This window comes from Rhinopithecus bieti, unplaced genomic scaffold (genome assembly GCF_001698545.2).
Source record: "Rhinopithecus bieti isolate Rb0 unplaced genomic scaffold, ASM169854v2 scaffold_28547, whole genome shotgun sequence".
NCBI classification, from domain to species: Eukaryota; Metazoa; Chordata; class Mammalia; order Primates; family Cercopithecidae; genus Rhinopithecus; species Rhinopithecus bieti.
In genome coordinates this window covers 2751919-2775309 of record NW_016813480.1, presented here as the reverse complement: position 1 = coordinate 2775309, position 23391 = coordinate 2751919, and the positions used below count along the sequence as shown (strand labels likewise).

The following is a 23391-nucleotide window of genomic DNA, read 5'->3' as shown; positions in this document are numbered from 1 at the left end:
AGGAATTATGTTAATACCCTTAGGAACCAAAATTTTTCATGTAAAGGAAAAAAAGATGTTATAATAAAAATCAGAAAAGTAAAAGCCTTGTAAACTTAAGTTGGAAACATCAATATAAACTTATGTCTTTTTATAACTCTGAAAGTATATGTCTGTGTGTGTGCAGTATGTTTGTGTGTTTTCAAACTCTGTCCACTGAAAAGGTGTGGCAGCAACAAGTTTCTCCTTTACCCAGATTGTGTTCTCTAAACACCCTTTCCCATCCAAAGGAACTCGGACACCTTGAAGATATGGCTGATACAAGATCTGGGATAAGAAATGTACAATGTGCAAGATTAGCCTTGGATATCTTAAATATAAGTGTCAGCTTTAATACAAAAGGATTACTGAAATGGATCAAAACACACTACCTATATAAAAATTCATAAATTTAAAATGACATTTTAGGCCGGGCACAATGGCTCATGTCTGTAATCCCAGCACTTTGGGAGGCTAAGGTAGGTGGCTCAGTTGAGGTCAGGAGTTTGAGACTAGCCTGGCCAACATGGTGAAACCCCATCTCTAACTAAAATTACAAAAATTGGCCGGGTGTGGTGGCGCACACCTGTAATCCCAGCTACTCAGGAAGCTGAGGCGGTAGATTCACTTGAACCTGGAGGCGGAGGTTGCAGTGAGCCAAGACGGTGCTACTGCACTCGGGCTTCAGCGACAGAATGAGACTTTCTCCACAAAAAAAGATACGTGTGTGTGTGTGTATACACATAATGGCATTTAAAAAAAAAGAAACCCTCATGAGTCTCCACTGACAGTTGCAAACTAACATATAAAAGGAAAACATCAAAGATTCATCCTGCCTTTCTCATAAGAACCATATTTCAGGGGCACTAAACAGTTGATGAAGGAAGTTTTTGTTTATAAAATAAGTCCAGTGAATAAAATCAGAAGAAATGGCTGTAAATAATGGATTAAGCAACAATGATCAATGGATGCTCAAAGCATTAGGTTAAAAGTTGATGAGGATCTTTAAAACAGAGGGATCAGACCTAACCCCCATGCATTTCAGCATCGCTGAAAGTGAACAACTGAATATTGTGTGTCTTTTAATATATCTTACCTACTATGAAGTACTCTTGCCTTAAGCAAAACCACTAAACTTTAATCATGTCTCTACGTGTAACTACTAATTTACAAGACAGTCAACAGTCAGGCAATGAAAGAGACAACATCACAAAGAAGGAAAAGGCCAAGTTCGAAATGTGAATAATCCCTAGGACAGATGACCTGGTTTCTCTACAAATGGATGACTTGAAAAAAGGTTGAAAAGGACTCAAGAGACACCACAATCAAAATGCTGGAGTTTACTTAGATCCTGATTTACAAATCAACTATAAAAAGTCATCTTTGGCCAGGCACAGTGGCTCACGCCTGTAATCCCAGCACTTTGGGAAGCTGAGGTGGGTGGATTACTTGAGGTCAGGAGTTCGAGACCAGCCTGGCCAACGTGGTGAAACCCCGTATCTACTAAAAATACAAAAACTAGCTGGGCATTTTACTCTTATAATCCCAGCTACTCGGGAGGCTGAGACAGGAGAATCGCTGGAACGCGGGAGGCGGAGGTTATAGTGAGCCGAGATGGCAGCACCACTGCACTCCAGCCTGGGCGAGAGAGTGAGAATTCGTTTCAAAAAAAAAAAAAAAAAGTCATCTTTGAGACAAAAGAAGATACTTGAATATATACAGCATTGGATGATATTAAGAAATTGCTGACTTTGTTAGGTGTGATCATTAGATGATCATATTTTTTAAAACATTCATGCCACTTAGAGACATGTAATTAAACTTGTCCCATTTATGGCCAAAATGACATGATCATGCCTAGGATTTCCTTTTCCAGGAAAAAAAAAGGGGGCGGGTCAGTGGAAGAGAATGAAAATATTGGTAATTGTTCAAGCTAGGTTAATGGGTTCACGGTGATTCATTATATTTACCTATCCTACTCTAGCTTTTCAAAGGAGGCATTTAATCTTTGAGGTAAATTGTGTCATCATGTCATTCTGTGTCAAAATCATAGCAAATAAAGGACCTAACCAGATAAATTCATAGGGAAGACAGAGACTAGCCAGAGCCAATAATTTCAGGGAAAAACTTTAAAAGCTCTGCTATGTTCCATCTCCTAATTGTCTGAATATGTTTCTTTTTTTCCACAGAGATTAAACAAATAAGATCCCTCTGCCCACTGAAAAGGAGTTACCAACTTTTGAAGAGGCTTGGGAGATCTAAGCCCTCTCCAGCTGAGGACCTGAGACCTAGGGAGGACAATGACTTCTCACATCCACACCACTAGTAGGAGACAAGCACTGGTTTCAGAAAAAGAGGTGCTTAAGAGGTATGTGATTAAAGCATACTGGTATGCTAAAATACTAGTTTTAAGTGAGAGCAAGGAGATTGGGTATATATTTTTGTAAAGGTTTTAGATTTTAAAACAGTAATTTGATAGTCTGGGTTTATGTTCAGGTACTTCGATATGTGGTTTTAATGGCTATCAAAACTGAAAAAGATACCTTTGTAAAGATACATAGGTAAAAGGGAAGGAGAGTCTCACTACCTACTCTTACTTTTTAAATCATGGTATCCAATTTGTAGTCCTATCTACCAAATTAGTTTGAATCCATTTAGGAAATGCTTGCCTTGAGAGCCCCCCAGCACAGTAATGAAGCACATAGGATCTGAAACCAAACTGTCTAGGTTCAAGTCTGGTTCCACTATCCGAGCTCGGGAAATTACTAAACTGTTCTGTTTATCAGTTTCTTCATCTGCAAAAAGGGAGTAATAAAGCACCTATCTCTTAGAATTTCTCAAAGAATTAAATGAATCATCACGTAAAACACTCAGAACAGTTCCTGGCCCTTCATCATTTCATAGCTACCTTTTTTTTTTTTTTTTTTGAGACAGGGTCCTACTGTCACTCAGGCTGGAGGGCAGTGGTATGATCATGGCTCACTGCAGCCTCAACCTCCTAGGCTCAATATCCTCCCACCTCAGCCTCTGGAGTAAATGGGACCTCAGGTATGCACCACTATGCCCCAGCATTTTTTTTTTTTTAGAGACAGGGTCTCACTATGTTGCCCAAGCTGGTCTAGATTTCTGGGTTGAAAGCAATCCTCTCGTCTTGGCCTCCCAAAGTGCTGGAATTAAAGGCATGAGCCACTGTGGCCAGCCAATAGTTGCTTTTAAAACAACCTTTTAACTAAAATTATATAATTCTCTAAAACTACATTTAAATTATAATAGATCTGCCACAGCAGAAATAAATGAGTGAGGGTGATGCCATCAACCGTTTGACATCATGGAACTTGTAGTAACATACAACCATATCATATACAGATAGAGTATAGGCACCAGTCTCATCCTTATGTTAAGAATAATGCTTAGTCTATCATTTTTAGATAAAAAATAAACATCATAAATTATAATATTTTCTTCCCATTCCCAATGGATCATCTTACACATTTCATTTGGAGACTACTGGTTTTAACCACCATAATGTCAATAGCATTACTTCGTTTAAATACTGAGGCTGGGCACAGTGGTTCATGCCTGTAATCCCAGCACTTTGGGAGGCTGAGGCAGGAGGATCGCTTGAGACCAGGGATTCAACACCAGCACAGGCAATATAGTGAGACCCTGTCTCTACAAAAACCTTAAAACATTAGCTGAGCATGGTGGTGTGCACCTTTAGTCCCAGCTACTCAAGAGGTAAAGGCAGGAGGACGGCTTGAGACAGGGAGGTGAAGCTGCAGTGAGCCATGATCACTCACTGCACTCCAGCCTGGGTGACAGAGCAAGATCCTTTCTCAAAACAAAACAAAAACAAACAAACAAACAAACAAATTCAGATAAATAAAAAGCAAAAAATAAAACTGTGAAAAGGAATCGCTTTTGTAGAAGCACAACTTCCTCCCTGTCCCCCACGCTGGGCCTGGGTGATGGTGCCTGTTCTGTGAACATGCTGAGATGTTCTAAGGGAATGCCCTCTTCCACCATCCAGCTCTTGCTTAGGTGACCCTATTTTAGAACCTTGTATTTCCACACTCCCCTACCCACCACTCTTCTTACTCCAGCAGAGTAGACCAGACATTGAGTACCTAACCCGGAAGTCTTCTTTTCATGCTCCAGTGGATGTCACTCCCTCACCCCACGTTCTTACTCCACTGCCCCATGCTTCCTTGTAGGAACTGCTTTCTCTTCTCTATGCAAATTACTGTTGTGTTATCAATCAAAGCGCTTTTACAGCCCCTAAAACAGGGTTGGACATTTGGTACAGTCTAGCCAGAGGACCTGGGCTGGAGCTCTTTCGCCAGGTTTGATATGGATATTCTCTGGACTCTCCAACAATGTAAACCTCAAGTAACCTATGGCCATCAGACGGGGAGAAACTGAATGAGAATGAAATCAATGCAAAAGAAAAGAGAACCAAGAGACACTTGCCCTAATGAACTTTATAACCTAAAAATGGGAAGTTTCATTTTTATTTATTTCTATAATGGACCCTGCTCCAACTAACGACTAGAAGCAATTCAGGTTAAATAGCCTTTTATATGATAGACTAGAAAAGGAATCATAATTGTATAATAAAGATTCTGAAGGGAAGCATATTTCCTTTTTTTTTTTTTTTAAACAAACAGCTTAAAACCTCAGAAGACAGGAAAAGCACGTTTCACAGCACCCTCGCAAAGGAGTTACTGCGGCCAGCCCGCTTGTGTGTCGAGGCCCACCTGTATTTGAAAATTAATAAACAACCATACAATAAAACAATGAAAAAAAGCTATTCAAAAACAATGCACAGACTATATTACAAGTAGGAAAGATACACTAAATTGTGGTTTAAATCACTCTCTATCAGCTCCACTTAAATAAGTACTAACCAGCTACAATATAAAAGGAAAAAAGGCAATTTGATTTAGCCAGTTAAAACAACTTGTTTTCAAAGAATTTAGCTGACGATGTAAACAGCTGGCCTGTAAGTGGGATACTTTACAGCAAATTTCCCCATCCAAAGCTCCTCAAGTCACACCAGTATTTCTCCTCTCTACTTCCAATAATATCAGGAATAGCACTGTATCTATGAGCTAAGCTAAGAGGAAATCCTCATTCTATGTATTATACAAATTATAGTGACAGGTAATTATCTCTCATTAAGAGTAAGCTGCCGTAAGAGCCATCATCTGTAAAAATATTCTTACAAGACAAAAATATCTACAATTGAAAGTAACAGAAAACAGGTTGTCATTAAAGCACTAAGAGCAACCAGTCTGTTTAATTTTCTGCTAATTTAATTTGTGGTTATTTTCCTTCTCTCCATTCAAAAAAAAAAAAAAAAAAAAAAAAAGCTTGGGCAATATAGCAAGATCCCATCTCTACAAATAATTTTTTAAAAAATTTGAAAGACATGGTGGTGTGTGTCTGTGGTCCCAGCTACTCAGGAGGCTAAGGCAGGATTGCCTGAGCCCAGGAGGTAAAGGCTGCAGTGAGCTGTGATCACACCACCACACTCCAGCCTGCTGCATGGAATTAACCACTCTACTAGCTCTGCTACATCTACTCTGACCACAGTTTTATTTCTGAGTATAATTCACAATGTTTACCAACCTTTAATAGTTGGAGCTGTGACCTCTGTAGATATGTTAATTTTATATATAATAACAAGGCACAGAGACCAGAAGTTCTATTTCTATTCATCAAATGAATCTCTCTAGCGGATAAAGACAAAGGGTCCTCTGATGGTCTCTTAGTAAGTTTATTCTCTCCTGCTTGTCTTAATTTTATTGTTAAGAATTCTAATTGAAATGCTGTTTTTTAAATTAGAATATAAGGCTAAATTCCAGAAAAACATAAGTGAGAGGAGTAATGAGCAGCCTGTTCTGGAGAGAGAGAAAGGTAGGGGAGTGATGATTCTTTGTTATAGGTTATATGCATAGTGCACAGAGACAATGCCCAAAGCACAGGGAATCACACACATCACTTCAACTGCTTTCCTCAAATCCATGAGAAACCCATCTCATACGCCCTATGTATGGACTAATATTTAGAGTCCACCAATCTGTTCAATGTAACTTACTGTGTTACCTATTTTATCAATATATGCATTTTAAAACACCTGCCATGGATTCACCTAATAGTATAGTACAACAGTATAAAATAAACTACCACAACAATTATATAGCACAGGTTTGTGATACCCCCCAGTGACTCAGAACAGATAACATTCAGGTAAACTTCTCAAATTTTACCAAAGTCTTAAAAATGTGTAATTATTAGAATTACCTCCATAAGAACTGGGATGTACTGTTTTCCCACATTTCACACTTATATCTCTAGCACTGGTACAATGACAGAAGTAAATTGTCAAATACCCCATAGATACGTGGAGGCATTTGCACAGCTAAATTTATACTTGTACATTTCTACCACTTAGCCAAGTAAATCATTCTCAAAGAATCAAGAGTCCACTTGGACTAGGATATATATTAACACTAAATTTTGGCTATGATAAATTTCTGACAAAATAGGGACAATCAGATTGACAAGTTAGAAACTATTCTATCTCTAAGATTTTAAGATGTGAGACAACTGGCCGGGCACAGTAGCTGATACCTGTAATCCCAGCACTTTGGGAGGCCAAGGTGGGTGGATCATGAGGTCAAGAGATGGAGACCATCCCGGCTAACACGGTGAAACCCTGTCTCTACTAAAAATAGAAAAAATTAGCCAGGCATGGTGGCGGGTGCCTGTAGTCCCAGCTACTCAGGAGGCTGAGGCAGGAGAATGGCCTGAACCCGGGAGGTGGAGCTTGCAGTGAGCCGAGATGGCGCCACTGCACTCCTGCCTGGGTGATAGAGTGAGACTCTGTCTCAAAAAAAAAAAAAAGATGTCAGGCAACTTTGTTTCCCTTCCGTTGAAGTTCACTTCAAAATTCCCAATCAACTCTCTTGGCATTTAATTCTATTAATACAAAAGAACAATTTTCTTTAATAACTTATGAAATGCATTCATCGTTTTAAAACTCCTTCCAAACATGATTCTAAAAGTGTACCAATGGATACTTACATTGACTAATCCAAAATAGTGCTCATTGACTGGAAACTGTTCTGGACCAATCTCTTTCTCTAATGCCGAAGCATTGGCGCCCTATAAAATGAAAAACAAAAATCTTAGTATTTATAGTAGTCATGCACCACACGACGACGCTTCAGTCAATGACGGGCCGCAACATGATGGTCCTATTAGATTACAATGGAGCTGCCCTACACAGGTGTGTCTTTATCCTTCACACTGTATTTTTCACTGTGCCTTTCTTATGTTTAGATATGTTCAGATGCACACTTACTCCCGTGTTACAACTGCCTAGAAAACACAAGAACATGCTGCATAGACTGGTAGCCTTCGAGCAATAGGCTCTACCATCTAGCTAGGCGTGCAGTAGGCTCCACCACCTCGGTTTGTGTAAAACACTCTATGATGTTCACATGCACAATGATGAAATGGCCTAATGAAGCATTTCTCACGGCATATCCTCATTGTTACACGATTGCATTTTCGTAATACTGTCATAACTACACAGGTGTTAGAGACACCCTGTAAAAAAAACTATCTGTGATCCCTATTGCTACCTAACACAAAGAAAAGAAAAAGGAGAAGAGAAAGCATGATATTGTAAAGGCTTTTGATAATGGCTAAAAATTGGTTTATAGGAACTTTCTCACAGAACCAAAGCCTGGATCAAGGAATTACATTCACAACATGTTCTTTTTTTCTAAGTAATGAATGAAATTTCCTGCTGTATCATGTACTCTAACAGGAGTGTAATCTGATAGCACACATCTCTGAGAGCCAAACTTCTGTGAAACTAAATATAAATATGCACATGCTCAGTGGCCTAGCAATTCTGAAGTATAAACCTCAAATTCTTACACAGAACTGAAGTTGACAAGAATGTTTACTGCAGTATCATTTATGATTGCAGCTGACAGCAGTCTAGATGGTCCATCATTGGGGAAACATACGTAAAATGTGACAGCATACTATATAGTAGAGCCAAAATAAATGAACTAGGTTTACACAAAGAAACATAAGCATCTCAAAAACACAATGTTAAATGAAAAAAAGAAAAATTAGATTAACATAAAACACCAACGTGTGTGTGTGTTTAACAGCACATGGAAAGTAGACTGAAGAATGTATATTAAATATACTGTATACCTGAGTGGTGCTGGAAGAGGGATGGGCCATGGAATTGGGAATGGGGTAAAGGAGAAAAAAACAAAATCCAAGAAACAACGACCTCGCACAGACAATCATAGTGTGTCATGGTTTCAAGAATGTGATCAACTCAATTCTGTGCACCTGTGGTCCCTGAAGACCATGTGAAAGGGAGGGGGAGAAATGTGGCCCTGAGCACCATGGTGGGTGATGACACATAAGCAGATACAACTAAATAGACTCTAAAATGTAGTTTGTAAGGGAAATAAAAGCAATTCTATTAATATGACTCTGAATATGTTTACCTTGAAAATTCCCAGGAAAATATACTAGATAAGTATAACTGATAGGACATTGCTCAAAAAATACCCAAATGTCACACTGAAGAGCTGCAGAGACAACACGCCTCTTCAGCTACACTGGGCATATAGTCAACAACGCACTAGTGCTCAGAATCCCACACCTGCTGCTTCCTTCCTGCATGAGACTCCTAAACCTGGGAAGCCCAGAACCCTTGTTAGACACTGAGTCTTCAATTTCCTGACGGCTCTAGGCTGAAAAGGAGGACTGATAAAGGCATATGGTGAGTTGGCAGTCAAGTTCCACCAAAACAAGACGTTTCTTCTAATATCTTCCAGCCAACCAGCACTTCTAAATACAGGATACCGTCTTTATTTTTTTGACTTGGGAATCAATTTTAGGTTTTATATAAAACCTTGATACCATCACTAGTCAATAGACATCATTTATTTCTAAATTTGGATAGCAGTATGTCATAACAATACCAAATTCAATTATTACAGCAACTTCACGATCCACTAAAAACTGATAGGAATATGGCAAGCCCTATTACCCCTCACCCTGCCAGCTCAAAAGTTCCTCATATATGTTGAAAATAACCAACAAACCTGGGTTTTTAACACCTGTCGTAAAAATTCAAACTGATACTGGCTTATTCAAATGAGTATAATCCTTTCCCCCCACCAAAACAGAAGAAAGGTGCCATCAACCAAAATACAACCTCAAATACTTACCTACCTAGAACAATAAAATACCAGTGCATACACCTTAGGAAGGCATTTCTGGCCTTTAAGATGCACTAAGAACAAGGTAACGGGTGAAGATTATCCCTCCACTGTCAGCCTAATCACATGCCACTCACCTTGTATTCTAACCACCCCACATGTCCACCTGTCACCATATGTACCACGTACTTTCACGCCTGCTTAGTAAGCTCTTCTCCCACCCCCTTGTTCTCACAGTAGTTTCAACTATGGGTCAGGTATTGTCTCTCTGTGCCTCAGTTTCCCAAATGTTAAAGAAAAACGTTAGCAACTACTTTATAGGGTGACTATAAAGTAAAGAATTTTAACTTTTCTAAGGCAGCTGGTGGCGCCTGCACACAAGCAGGTGTCCAACAAACGTTGGTCCTCTTCTTACCCTTCCCTTCAAACAAAAAGAAAACAGTCAAAGTAATACATCTTTTCTGCTCCGTGCAAAAGCTAAGAAATGACAAGAGGAAAATCAGAAGACAAAACAAGACAGCTATAATACAAAAAAATAGATATCCTTCTTAGTTTAGCAGACAGGAGCCAATTCCCTCAAGCGGCCCCCAGAGGTATCATCACTGTACCCCCCCACACAGCCTAACAACAATGCAGAACCATAATCCAATTCAGAAATCTGAGAACAGAAGGCCAAGAGTGGTAAGGTAGCAAGAGCTGTAGATCATCTTCATTTAATCTTTCTGGATTTAAGAATCTTCATTTGCAAAATAAAAGGGTCAGAATCCTCAGTGATTTTCAAAACTCCCAGTTACAAATTTTCTGTTGGGTTTTCAGGTAAGCCTTTACATGAACTAAGATTTTCATGGCTAAAACTATTCAGAAAATTAAAAGATTCTGTGATTTCTAAAATTCCTTCTCACTCAACATTCTATCGTTTCCGACGACTTTCATCAATGCTTCTGAAGACATTACTGTTTTAACACAAAAGTCTAGGGAAGTCTAAGACAATCAATATATGCCATGCCAAGCCCACAATTCAACAGCTTGAACAATGATGGTTAGGACAGACTGACGGTAGATTGAAATGAAAAGTACAAAGAAGGAAGAGTACTCACCTTATTACAGTTCTAAACTAAGGCACAGCACCATAAACTAGGCCTTCCTGCGGTAATGACTGTGCAGCAGATTCTGCAGATGCAGGAGAAGCATGCTTATTGCATGCATTCAAGGTTTTCCTCAACAAAATGATCAGGGTACACTCCTCTCTCTAGCCTAATGCTAACTAAAAAGGCAAAAGATTATACTAAGCAATTGGTTTCTGCTGATTTGTTTTTAAATGTAACAGTGTTTTCAACACCAAAGTTAGATATAACTGGTGAAAACCAACTGCAAAGTCAAAATTTTGCTGTTCGATTGCTACCATCTTTAAGACATTCCTGAAGGATTTTGTTGAAGGCTGACAAATTCTATCCTATCACATAATAGTCACACAATCACCCACAAATTTAAAGTGAGCCTAGAAAAAGTAAACATTCAATAATAATAGCTCCATTACCACATTTAAGAAGTATGACCCTATCAAAACTAACAATAGCTTTTATGAAATCAGTGATTCTTTACTGGGATAAAGGGAAGGCATGATGGTGAGTTAATAAGTTCTGTTCCAGGCCAGGCGCGGTGGCTCATGCCTATAATCCCAACACTTTGAGAGGACGAGGTGGGTGGATCTCCTGAGATCAGGAGTTCGAGACCAGCCTGGCCAACATGGCGAAACTCCGTCTCTACTAAAAATACAAAAAATTAGTCAAGTGTGGTGGTGGTGGGCGCCTATAATTCCAGCTACTCGGGAGGCTGAGGCTGCAGTGAGTGAAGATCGCGCCACTGCACTCCAGCCTAGGCAATAACAGCAAAATTCCATCTAAAAAAAAAGTAGTAGTTCTGCTCTGGAGTCTTCATAGGGATCAGAATTAATTTATTTTTGAGCACATGACACACACAAATGGAAGAAGACATTTTTTTCTGACTTCTGTGCCCATTTTTGTAACTTAGACAAAAGATTAGACTTAGTACCCTTACTATAGAATTCATCATGAAGAAGTAATTAGATACTGAGGCCCTTCTGATGAAAACAACCAAAAGATGGGTGAGATTGAAAAATAACAATTAACTGAGCTAGTGATAAAAATAATCTGCAGAAATCAAAAAACAAAGTGATGGGGTAATTATGAGAGATAAGCAAACATCAAAGACTTCCCACTGCTGGTATTTTCTGACCCTAGCGACCTTTAAATTCTCTTCTGGCAGCTGAATGGAATGGTATGCAGGAAACAGGTGCTAAAACTCAGGGCCCACTCAAGACAGGGAGGACAACAGGCGATATGAGCATGAAGCCGAGATCTCCAAAGAGTTTCTCTTCAATGTAAAAGGGAACCAGTAATAATCCCACACTACAAGAAACAGCAAGAAAACTTGCTTGACTTGTCCTTGGCACTTAGGAGTAGAGACAGGAAGAAAGAATAAGTATCTTCCAAAACTCATAACCATAACTAGGCCCTCGTAAAAGTCTGTGACCCAAACTTCCACAAACTGTGATCAAAAAAAAAAAAAAAAAAAAAAAAAAAAAAAAAAAAAAAAAAAAAGCCTCAGTAGAGAATTCAAAGAAATCCTAAATTGAGAGTGCCCTCCCTCCACTTCCTCCACTCCACAAACGGCAGAATCACAAATTCACTCTGGAATGAGATAAATTCAATCCACCCACAAAGAATTCCTACAAATACAATGCCAAGAGATTTGAATTCATAAATCAAAAATTACAAAAACACACAGGAAAAGAAAGCCCCACGAAGAAATGCAGACAGCAGAATGAAACTCAAAAAAGTTACTAACAGGCACAGGATATAAAACAAATGTCTAATATGTGTCAACAAATGACAATGAATTGATTATAAGAACAAAGATGAGACTCTAAGCAGATGTTTAAAAAGAACTAAATACAACTTCAAAATATAAAAGTTGCAAAAGCTGAAGTAAAAACTCAACGGTGTGGCCAGGCATGGTGGCTCGAGCCTGTAATCCCAGCACTTTGGGGAGGAAAAGGCGGGTGGACTCAGGAGATCCAAGACCAGCTTGGGCAACATGGCAAAACCCCATCATATGGTTTGGCTCTGTGTCCCCACCCAAATGTCATCTTGAATTGTACTTCCATAATTTCCACATGTTGTGGGAGGAACCTGGTAAGAAATAATTTCAATCACTGGGGTGGTTCCCCCATACTGTTCTCGTGGTAGTAAGTCTTGCGAGATCTAGTTTTACCAGGGGTTTCTGATTTTGCATCTTTCTCATTTTCTCTTGCCACCGCCCCATAAGAAGTGCCTTTCGCCTCCTCCCATGATTCTGACCCCTCCCCAGCCATGTGCAACTATAAGTCCAATTAAAACTCTTTTTCTTCCCAGTCTTGGATATGTCTGTATCAACAGTGTGAAAACGGACTAAAACACCCCATCTTTACCAAAAATACAAAAAATTAGCCAGGCATGGTGGTACGCAACTATAGTCCCAACTACTCGGAAGGTGGAGATACGAGGATCACTTGAGCCTGGGAGGTGGAAGTTGCAGTGAGCCGGCAGCGTGCCACTACAGCTTGGATGACAGAGAAAGACCCCGTCTCAAAATAAATAAATAAATAAACATTTAAAAAAATTTTTTAATGGGTGTGCTTAAGAACTAAACAAGGTTAGTATCAGACAGTATTTTTTAGCCAATATTCCTGTCAATGTAAGGTTATTAATGAAAACTCAAGTTTCATTAGAAACAGGAAACATGTGGCCAGGCGCAGTGGCTCACACCTGTAATCCCAGCACTTTGGGAGGCTGAGGCGGGCGAATCAAGAGGTCAGGAGATTGAGACCATCCTGGCTAACACGGTAAAAGCCCGTCTCTCCTAAAAACACAAAAAAATTAGCCAGGCGTGGTGGCGGGCGCCTATAGTCCCAGCTACTTGGGAGGCTGAGGCAGGAGAATGGCATGAACCTGGGAGGTGGAGCTTGCAGTGAGCTGAGAGTGCGCCACTGCACTCCGGTCTGGGTGACAGAGTGAGACTCCATCTCAAAAAAACAAAACAAAACAAAACAAAAAACAGGAAATATTTTACAGAGTAGATTTCACGGGAGAATGAATCCATTACAGAACTGCTGTAGAGAGACCATGGTATATTACAAGCAGCACTAAACTAGCAAAACTACAGACTTGAGTCTGGTCTTGGCCTTGACATTAAGTTGTAAATGACTTGGGACAGATCATTCTCTCCAGACCTCAGTTTCCTCAGATGTAAAACTTCTGTCTATAGTAACTTCCATCCCCACATTTCCAGCAACATATGAATTTTACGGCTCTTCCAATCTCATTAAAACATTAAATATACAATGTTGGATAGTTTATTAAAAGTCAAACATTAACAAAGTCCTGAATGAGTTAGGTAATAGCATCATATCCTCAACAACAGCTGTCCAATACTAAGAATTTGTAGGCTGATATGGTTTGGCTCTTGTCCCCACCCAAATCTCATCTTGAATTGTAGCTCTCCTAATTCCCACGTGTCGTGGAAGGGACCCAGTAGGAGGTAACTAAATCATAGGCATGGGTTTTCCCATGCTGTTCTCATGATAGTGAATAAGTCTCATGAGATCTGATGGTTTTATAAAGGGCAGTTCCCCTGCACACGCTCTCTTGCCTGCCACCACATAAGACATGCCTTTGCTGATCCTCTGCATTCCACCAGGATTTTAAGGCCTACCCAGCCATGTGGAACTGAGAGTCTATTAAATCCCTTTTTCTTTATAAATTACCCAGTCTCAGGTATTTCTTCACACCAGCATGAAAATGGACTAATCCACGGGCAATGGGGCAAGTATCTCCTTTAACTCACCTAGTACGAATTCTTGAAAAGATGAGGGCTTGTTCTTTTCACACCCAGAAATCGCCATCCAAGTGAAATAATAATAGGCTGAAATTACAAAGATACCTTTGGCCTATTATTCTGCTAATAAAAAAGTAACTATATATTAAATGTTGTGAGCAACCCAAAAATATCTGCAAATAGGAAAAAAATAATCTGGGAGATGGCTATCCTGCAATTAAATAATTTCTACATAGTCAACCATGGAAAACATACAACTATCTACCTTTCACTCTGCCATTATGAAAAAGATAAAAATTACACAAGTGTAAACTGATAACCAGGAATGTTTTCAAGAAAATAATTAATTCAATCTGGAATTAATGTAATTCCTTAACTTAAAAATCTCCTGGCCCACAACATCTACATCTAAAACTAGATTATGGCTAAAACATGGTGTCTATGAGGATATGCCATTTTGAAAAGTTACATGCAGTATATACTGTTTCAGAAAGTACAGAACAGTATACCTTACCAAGAAATTAAAAATGATGAAAACACACAAGAATGTGCATCTATCAAAATAAATAAATAAATAAAATAATAAAAAAATTTTAAAAAAAGAATGTGCATGTATCATTTGGAAAATGTATTTAAATAGTTAGCCAAACTATTAGTTTCCACACAACTTTAATACAAATAAAGAGAAAATTCAATACACTGTTCCAGTTTCATGTTTCAAATCATATTTTAGAATGCAGTGTGTATCATTTTAAGTTAGATCAGGTCAGTACACAAAGGAGAATTGCCAAATCAGGCAGGAAAAGCTTCCCGGAGGCGGGAAAAGCACGTGACTTGGTAAAATAAGAAAAGTTCTGGAGGCACAGGAAGCAGCCCACGTGAGGGTGTACGGGTATAAACACAACAAAGTGAATGTAAGCCCTAGAAAGATGAATCCAAAGGATAAAGGTGAAACAAGTTTATCTCATAGATGAAAAAGGGTGAAGAGTCAAAGAGAAGGCTTAACCCTCATACCTGTTCTAGAAAACACCATGTGCCCTGAAACCAAATCAAAGGCAATGAAAATACTTATGACAAAACACATTATATCTACACAATGAGTCTGAGGAATCACAAAGAGTATCAGAGCAGTAGGCCTCGGGATATGTGAAATTCATTATCTGACTACCTGTGTTCTCTCTAGCTCTGTGCCAGTAACTGGAGAACATGATTTTTAAAGTGTGGCACCCATTAGTGAGTGGTGAGGTCTTTGCAGTGGACCACTACCATCATCTTTTTCAGTAAAACAAATCAGATACACATCTTTATTAGGAGTAAACAAAGGCTTCTCAAACTTTTGTTTCAATATGGAAATATAAATGTATGTACTGGGTCTCATTTCTCAATGTAGGTTGAAACTTTTTATATTTTATATACAAAAGCATAAGAAAAACGTCAAAATCATAATTCAACTGGGGAGTAGACAGTGAATAAAAAATTAGCTTTTCATGATCACATATAAATAAAAATCAATTTAAAAATAAATTTAAAGATGTAGAGATAAGAGAATAAGTGTCCAAACTATGACACAACACATGATGTACTACAGCAAGCCTGGACAGGAACAACATTGAGTGCTGGAGAACTTGGAAAAGCTTCACAAACAGGTGGCACTGAGAGTCGCTTCCAAGATGGCCGAATAGGAACAGCTCTGGTCTACAGCTCCCTGTGAGATCGATGCAGAAGACGGGTGATTTCTGCATTTCCAACTGAGGTACCTGGTTCATCTCATTGGGACTGGCTGGACAGTGGGTGCAGCCCACGGAAGGCGAGTGGAAGCAGGGTGGGCTGTCATCTCACCCAGGAAGCGCAAGGGGTCAGGGGATTTCCCTTTCCTAGCTAAGGGAAGCCATGAGTGAGTGCACCTGGAGGAAGGGTACACTCCTGCCCAAATACTGTGGCTTTTCCCATCGTCTTCGCAATTGGCAGACCAGGAGACTCCCTCCCGTGCCTGGCTTGGCGAGTCCCACGCCCAGGGAGCCTTGCTCGCTGCTAGCACAGCAGTCTGAGATTGACCTGGGACCCTGGAGCTTGGCAGGGGGAGTGGCGTCCACCATTGCTGAGGCTTGAGTAGGCAGTTCTGCGCTCACAGTATAAACAAAGCGGCAGGGAAGCTTGAACTGGGCGGAGCCCACTGCAACTCACCAAGGCCTACTGCCTCTCTAGATTCCACCTCTGAAGGCAGGTAATATCTGAACAAAAGGCAGCAGATAGCTTCTGCAGACTTAAACATCCCTGCCTGACAGCTCTAAGAGAGCAGTGGTTCTCCTAGCATGGCATTAGAGCTCCGATAACAGACAGACTGCCTCCTCAAGTGGGTCCCTGACTGGGAGTGTAGCCTGACTGGGAGACACCTCCCAGTAGCGGTGGACAGACACCTCATTCAGGCGGGTGCCCCTTTGGGACAGAGCTTCCAGAGGAAGGATCAAGCAGCAATATTTGCTGTTCTGCAACCTCCACTGTGATACCCAGGCAAACAGGGTCTGGAGTGGACCTCCAGGAAACTCCAACAGACCTGCAGCTGAGAGGCCTGTGAGAAGGAAAACTAACAAACAGAAAGGAATAGCACAAACAGAACCAAATGAGCCAGGCTTTGACTCTTTCTTCAGGGGTATTTTCATCATAGCTTTTCATGTTGGTACAATGAAAGCCCTGAACTACGAAGAGTAAGCATTTAAACGCTCCATCTACAGGCTGGGCAGGGCACTGAGTGACAGCCTTCAAACCAGAAGGCTACATTCCTGTCCCCATTCTAATATAAACTAAACTACTGAACCACTGCAATAAAACACTGTCTCAGTTTTCTCATCAGCAAGACGGGAGACTAGATTTGTAGCATCTATTGCAAACCCCAAATGCTACAATTCTAAAACAGCAGCACTACTGTAGAGTTACCAAAGTTTAAATTTAGAACAAATATTTTTTTTTAAACATTTGAGCTCCAAATTACTAATCTGCAAAAAAAGGGCAAATAAGACTCGCAACATGGCCTGGTTTCTGTGAAAAATGTATAGAAGATGTTCAGAACAAGGCCTGGCACAACAGGCCCAAAGCAAACTTCCTTTGCCCATCTTCCTCCATCCCAACTACAGTGCCATCTATTACTCCTTCCTTCAGATGAGTCTTTCAAAAAACACAGTCCTGACACAATTTCTGTGGCTGGGAGGGAAAGTATCTGGGGATTCTGCACTGATCTGCGGTCATCCTAAGAATCTTGGTCTACACTTCCTCTAGTGGCTTCCTCTATTTTTAACTATACCATCGAAGTTAAAATGTGCACCATAAAAAGTAGAAAGGTCTAGACCTAAAACTGGCATTGCACCATTGCAGTACACGTGGCAGAAGCTTGCAAAAGCTTAACATCAGAAATTGGCACAAAGCAAAGTGACTCTTGGTAAGATATGATATGGTACCAATGACACAAAAGGGAACAGAGAGGTTCAGTTGCCAACACTAATGGAGAAGTCAGAACATGTTGCTAACTCTGAGAGAAATGAAATATTGTACAACCAATTATCAAGCTCTAATAATCACATGATCAAAGGGCCTTTGTCTCTATTCCTCTCTATCACAAGTCTTCTGAAAACCACTTGTTTCGTTGCAGGAAGAAAGAGAAACAATATAAATTTGCTGTCCAGCAGTGTTTATGTTTGTGTATATATCCCATCCTCCCAACCCACCCTCCATATCACTCCTAAAAATCTTCAACCTGATAGGGAAGATTTCTGGCAAGTTTTCAAAAACAGAATTTCTTCCCAGAAGAAATTAAAAGTAGTTTATTTCTCCTTCAGCTGCCACCACAGAAGCACATATGTAACATATTAAAACACATACATTTCTCATCTAATCAGTTCAGAAAAAATCCAATTCTATCATTAATCACTGGGCAAATAACTGGAAATCTAAATTTACTCAGAGGACTCCACTTATGTAATAAAAAACAAGTTACATATCTGAATCAATATTGTAATTCATTGCTAAAATAACTAAACCAACAGGCATGTAATTTTAACTTTCAAAAATTCAAATGTCCACTAGAAATTTAATATTCCTATCTGACATGTCAAAAGGCACAGTATTCCAATTATTTTAGTCAGTATTTTCAGTGAAGTTTCACCGAATAATTCATGGCTAAATGTGTTACAGAGAATATTTAGAAAGAACAAAAGAAGATTCGGATTTACCTTAAGTCTTTTAACTCAGTCAAGATATGGAAATATAAGACCACTGGATGCCAAAAAACAAACAAACAAAAACCAAGCTTTTGATCTGTAAATGTTCACGATGAGACAATGAGCTACTGAAAGAAATCACATTACTTCATCTCTGTTAGAAGTGACAGTAGTAATAATACTGGCTTTTTCAAGAACCACTCTGTCAAGCCTTCACATTTGGCTTAACGATAACATCAAAAGGGAAATTCTCAAATATGACCAAACTCAGCATAACAACATACTTGAGTGTGCACAATGAAACTTCACAGATCCTACTTTCCTAACAACACAAAAAACTTTCAAAAAATTAATAAAATACTCTCATGGATAGCTAAACCTTTAAAACATAACTATATCTGAACTCCGTAACTAGCACCTTACCTAAGGCAAAAAGGGACAAGATGTGTTTTTCCAGCATCTTCACATTGTCTTCAATGCAGGGATTCACCCACTTTGGTGAACAAATTACAAGAAAGTTTCATCAAGCTCTTTCTACCATATTCTTGACAATTTCTGTATCTATTTCACCAAATAATGTTTCAGCTCTATGAAAAGCAAGGATCCCTGGATTGCCACCCTGCATACCCTTCAGACACCTGACTTGGATAACAGATTTCTGTGATTATGCTCAATGAGAAAACCTGTGTTGATGCTTCTCCACTTATAAAAACATGAACACTTCTATTTTTCCCAACACCTACGTTATAGTATAATAAAGTATCTGTAAAGTACCTACCACTCCTGAGAAGAAAATCACTATATAGATAAAAGGTATTATTAAGTTGAAGTGAAACCAAAATCAACAAATTACATTATGGACTGACTTAGTTTATAGTAACGGAGTTCATACTCCAGATTCCATATGCGAACTCTGACTCATCCTTTAACAAAAAGCAAATCATCATCAAACTTACATAGTTTTGTCAAATACTCGGAATATTCCATACACTTCACACAAAAAAAGGTACTCATATTGTGAACTGTCTCAGAGTTCTTCATTTTCTTACCATAATAAGAAAGTGACCTGTAGCTCTGTGTCACTGAGACAACAGGAATATTAAACCAGAGTTAAGTGAAAAGAATAAAGCAGCATCTCTGCCAGTCCTGTTTTCTAGACCTCGATTCCCCTGACCTGTAAAATGTGGTTCTCTCTTACCATTTTCCAGCTATAAAACTGTGAAAGAACTGAAAACAACCTTTAAGTTCTGCAAAAATAAAAACCATTCTTAGCAACCACACCATCAACAGCTCAGAAAACGACAGTGTCACTCTAAAGATGTGCGTAGGCCAGGTGCAGTGGTTCACGCCCATAATACCAGCACTTTGGGAAGTCAGAGCAGGAGGACTGCTTAAGGCCAGCAGTTCTAGAGAGGCCTGGGCAACATAGCAAGATGCTGTCTCTACAGAGGATGTTGTGGAGCACGCCTATAGTCCCAGCTGCTCTGGAGGCTGAGGCAGGAGGATCGTTAGGCCCAGGAGTTCGAGGCTGCAGTGAGCTATGGCCTAGGTGACAGAGTGAGACCCTTTCTCTTAATAATAAAAGAAAATAAAATGTATGCACAATTTTTGTGAAGGATGTTAGAGAAATGCTGCAAAGAACTTTATTCCATTAATGTAGTTTCAGCGTTTTCAAAAACAACCAAAAAAGCACAACTGTTTGATAAATGGTGGGGAAGTAGAAAAAAACTGGCTGCAACTGGCGTGAAGTATGGTCACATCCAAAACATACCAGTGGAGTGACCGACATGGAAAACGGCAGAGTAGAAAGCTCCAAGGGTTAGTCCTTCCACCAAAACCATTAAGCTGAAAAATACATCAGAATCAACTATTCTGAACCTTAGACCCTAATCAGACATTAAACACTCAGGGCAGTGGTTGATGAAGGGAGAAGAGACCACAGCATGCAAACCAGCTACTATCCCCTACTCCTCCGCGTCCTCAGAGGCGGGCACAGGACCACCTCCTAGAGCAGCTGCCTAGTAACACGGCTGGCAGCGGGAACCTTGCCCTTCAACAATTTAGGATTGTGCATTTTGCTCAGCCTGGCAGTAGCCTCAGGAAAGAGCACAGATGCTTGCTTTTGTTTCTATCCCCTTAGGCTGCAACCTTTCTTGTTTTTTTCCCTTTATTGAGGGGGATAGGAATCCAGACATTATACTAAATTTCTATCAAGTCATAGTTGTCCAGAGATAGTAAGACAGAACTTCAGTGACCACACACAACAAGGAATACAGACTTTGCAAAACTGGTTTAGAAAAGTCATTATACAAATGGATGACTGCAAGCCTCAAAAAAGCAATCACTGAGGAGGTGGAGAATCTGATTTTCAGAGTCACCACATTACAACATTCAAACTGTTCAGTTCTCACCAAAAAAAAAAAAAAAAAAATCACAAAACATGCCAAAAAAAAGAGGAAAATATGGTGTATTTGCAGGAAAAAAAGAATTTGACAGAAACCATCCCTGAGGAATTCCAGACACTGGAATGACTAGTCAAAGGTATTATTAAATCAATCGTATCAAGGGTATCACACTGGGGGCCCAACACCAAGAGCTGAGCACGCTTACCTCCCCACAATTAACGTGGTTTCTTCAGTGAGTCACTTGTCGAAATCCCAAATTTCCTGGATGGAAATCATTTCTGCAGGGTTCAAATGAGGCCAAATCACAAGTCCAAAAAGATCACACAAGTATCACAATTCCAAAAGATTAGCTAACTCTTGAAGGCAACAACATTTAAATTCCACCACTTTGCTTCAGCAAGCCATGACGCTTAAAACAAGGGTGTCAGAAAATTCTGGACAAAAAAGATCAGTTCATGAAAGTAAGGAAGGAATAGTGTTGTGCAGCTACAGAAATAACAAGGGCTGAATGACACTCAAAGTTTATGTGTGGCATTTTCAAAATGCAGTAAAATTCATTTTTAAAAATACACAGATTTATATATGTTAAACACAATTTGAATACTAATTCAGAACACAGGAAGCAATCAATATGGGAACTTGAGTGTGGGTACGTTACAAAGAAGAAAGGTAAGAACTCGTAAGAGACACTTTAGCCATCGTATGCCAGAAGCCTGCGCAGGTGTGAAACCCTCCTGGTGAGTGGGTGAGCAGTGACCTCCACCACCACTTCTCACACCACGTGACTCTGGGTGAGTCACTTTCTCAGTCTTAGTTTCCTCACCATCTCATACAGGAAAATACCTACTCTGCCTACCTCAGGGTTATGGAAATCCAATAGTGAATGTGAAAGTGCTGTAAAACGTAAAGCATTATGTAAAGGTATGACTAGAAACATGAGTCATTTAGATTTTTCTAAGTAATCATTTTATCAAAGTGAGCAACATGATAGAAACTTGCAGCAGTAGAGTGAAGTACCTTGTTCAAGTATACTTGGTTTTGAAAGCTACTATGTAAATAGAAGGAAAAGAGACCAATCTTTAACCTATGTAAAAGTCTGAGGTTAGCTTCCTATGGACAGTTAAAATATCAGAACAAGCACCAAACCCCTTTCATATGCTTTGTATAAAACTTTTTATTTTATAAATACTGTAAGTTAATAATCTAAAAATAATCCAAACTGTAAAGTGGGTGTAAAACTCAAAAGTATTATTCACCACTCCCTCCCTTAAGGTTCATTTCCCTGGAGACAACCCCCATTAACAGTTTTAGTTCTTAATGATTATTATCGTAACTTTAAATAATATATTGTATGCCTCAGTCAACAGCTCTTAATTCTGCACTTTGTAGGAAGAGAAACTGACACACCAACTCTCCTTTCACAGGCCACCTCCTAATTTTTATTACTTGTCATTGGGTAGAGTATTGTTCTAGTGCTTCTACTGGTTCTGCATCTAAATCTTTAGCCAGATTTACCAATTTTTCATATAACACGTAAGAAATCCGGCCTATGAAACAAAAGGAAATAAGCACAATCACCTTTCCTGCTATCCCTCACTTCCTCCACCTCCCAGCCACTTCCTCATATATTCAGGAATTATAACATTTACATTTGCTTCTATATCTTCCATGCTTTATCTTTGGTGTATCCAAAAAGCAATTAACTAGAAAGAGTAGATACTTGAAGAGTAGCTAATGTGTGCTAAGGAGATTGGCTTGTGAAGTAGAGAGGGGCCGGTAGAAATGTTAGTAACTTCAAACAAAAAAAAGTTACACATGTTAAAAAACATATAGATTACTAGCAAAACATAAACAAAATATCATTCCAATAAAAAGCAGTACAGGAAGGAAAAAAAAAAAAAAGCAAAGGAACAGAAATACAGCCCTCACTCATTAAATTACTGCCCCTCGAAGGGGACTCTTCCATGTTTCAATCTCTTGGTTTTCCTCAAGTGTCTGGAAATCCCTGGTTGGCTGTTCAGCCTTGTCAATGAAAGATGGCTAGTGTAAGTATCTCATGAGGGTTTCCTCTACATTTGCGTAGGTCTGGTTGTCCTAAAAGATCACTGGTTTCAAGTTCTATGTGTGTGTGGGGAGTTGGTGGGCACGTTAACAAGAGCAGTACTCTGAGGATAGGAGTGTCCTTGTCCTGTGTCTGCTGTAAAAACCAAAGTGCCATGAGCTCTTCTCTGCTCTTACCACTGTCATGCTCTTCTCAGATAAAAGATCACCCATTTTCTGGCAAGACCATGATTCTAGCCTTATCCTAAAGGTGAAAGCCTGGCATACTTTATAATATAGTTTAACAAGAATAATATTACTTCAAAGTAGTCTACTCTTCCCAGAATATAAATTACCATCTAAATTACATAAAAAGCTTTGCTAGTAAACATCTACAATAATGGGAGGAATATCTGGAGCTAAATCAATCTGATCGGAAACTCTCAGCCCATACCAAAGCAGGTTTCATTCAGACCACTATTCCAATAATAATCACCAACAATGTTTTCTTAAATACTACATATAGAAATGTAAAAAAAAAAAAAAAAAAAAAAA

General features: G+C 39.3%; 1 protein-coding gene across 4 annotated transcripts in view; it reads right to left on the bottom strand.

Moving 5' to 3' along the window:
• Nucleotides 1–23391, bottom strand: part of USP12 (ubiquitin specific peptidase 12) — a 164587-nt gene that overhangs the window by 39781 nt on the left and 101415 nt on the right. For all 4 annotated transcript variants that reach the window (XM_017848503.1, XM_017848502.1, XM_017848504.1 and 1 more), the window contains one exon: nt 7108–7188. The gene's annotated coding sequence lies outside the window, so the exon portion shown is untranslated. The remainder of the gene's footprint in view (nt 1–7107; nt 7189–23391) is intronic.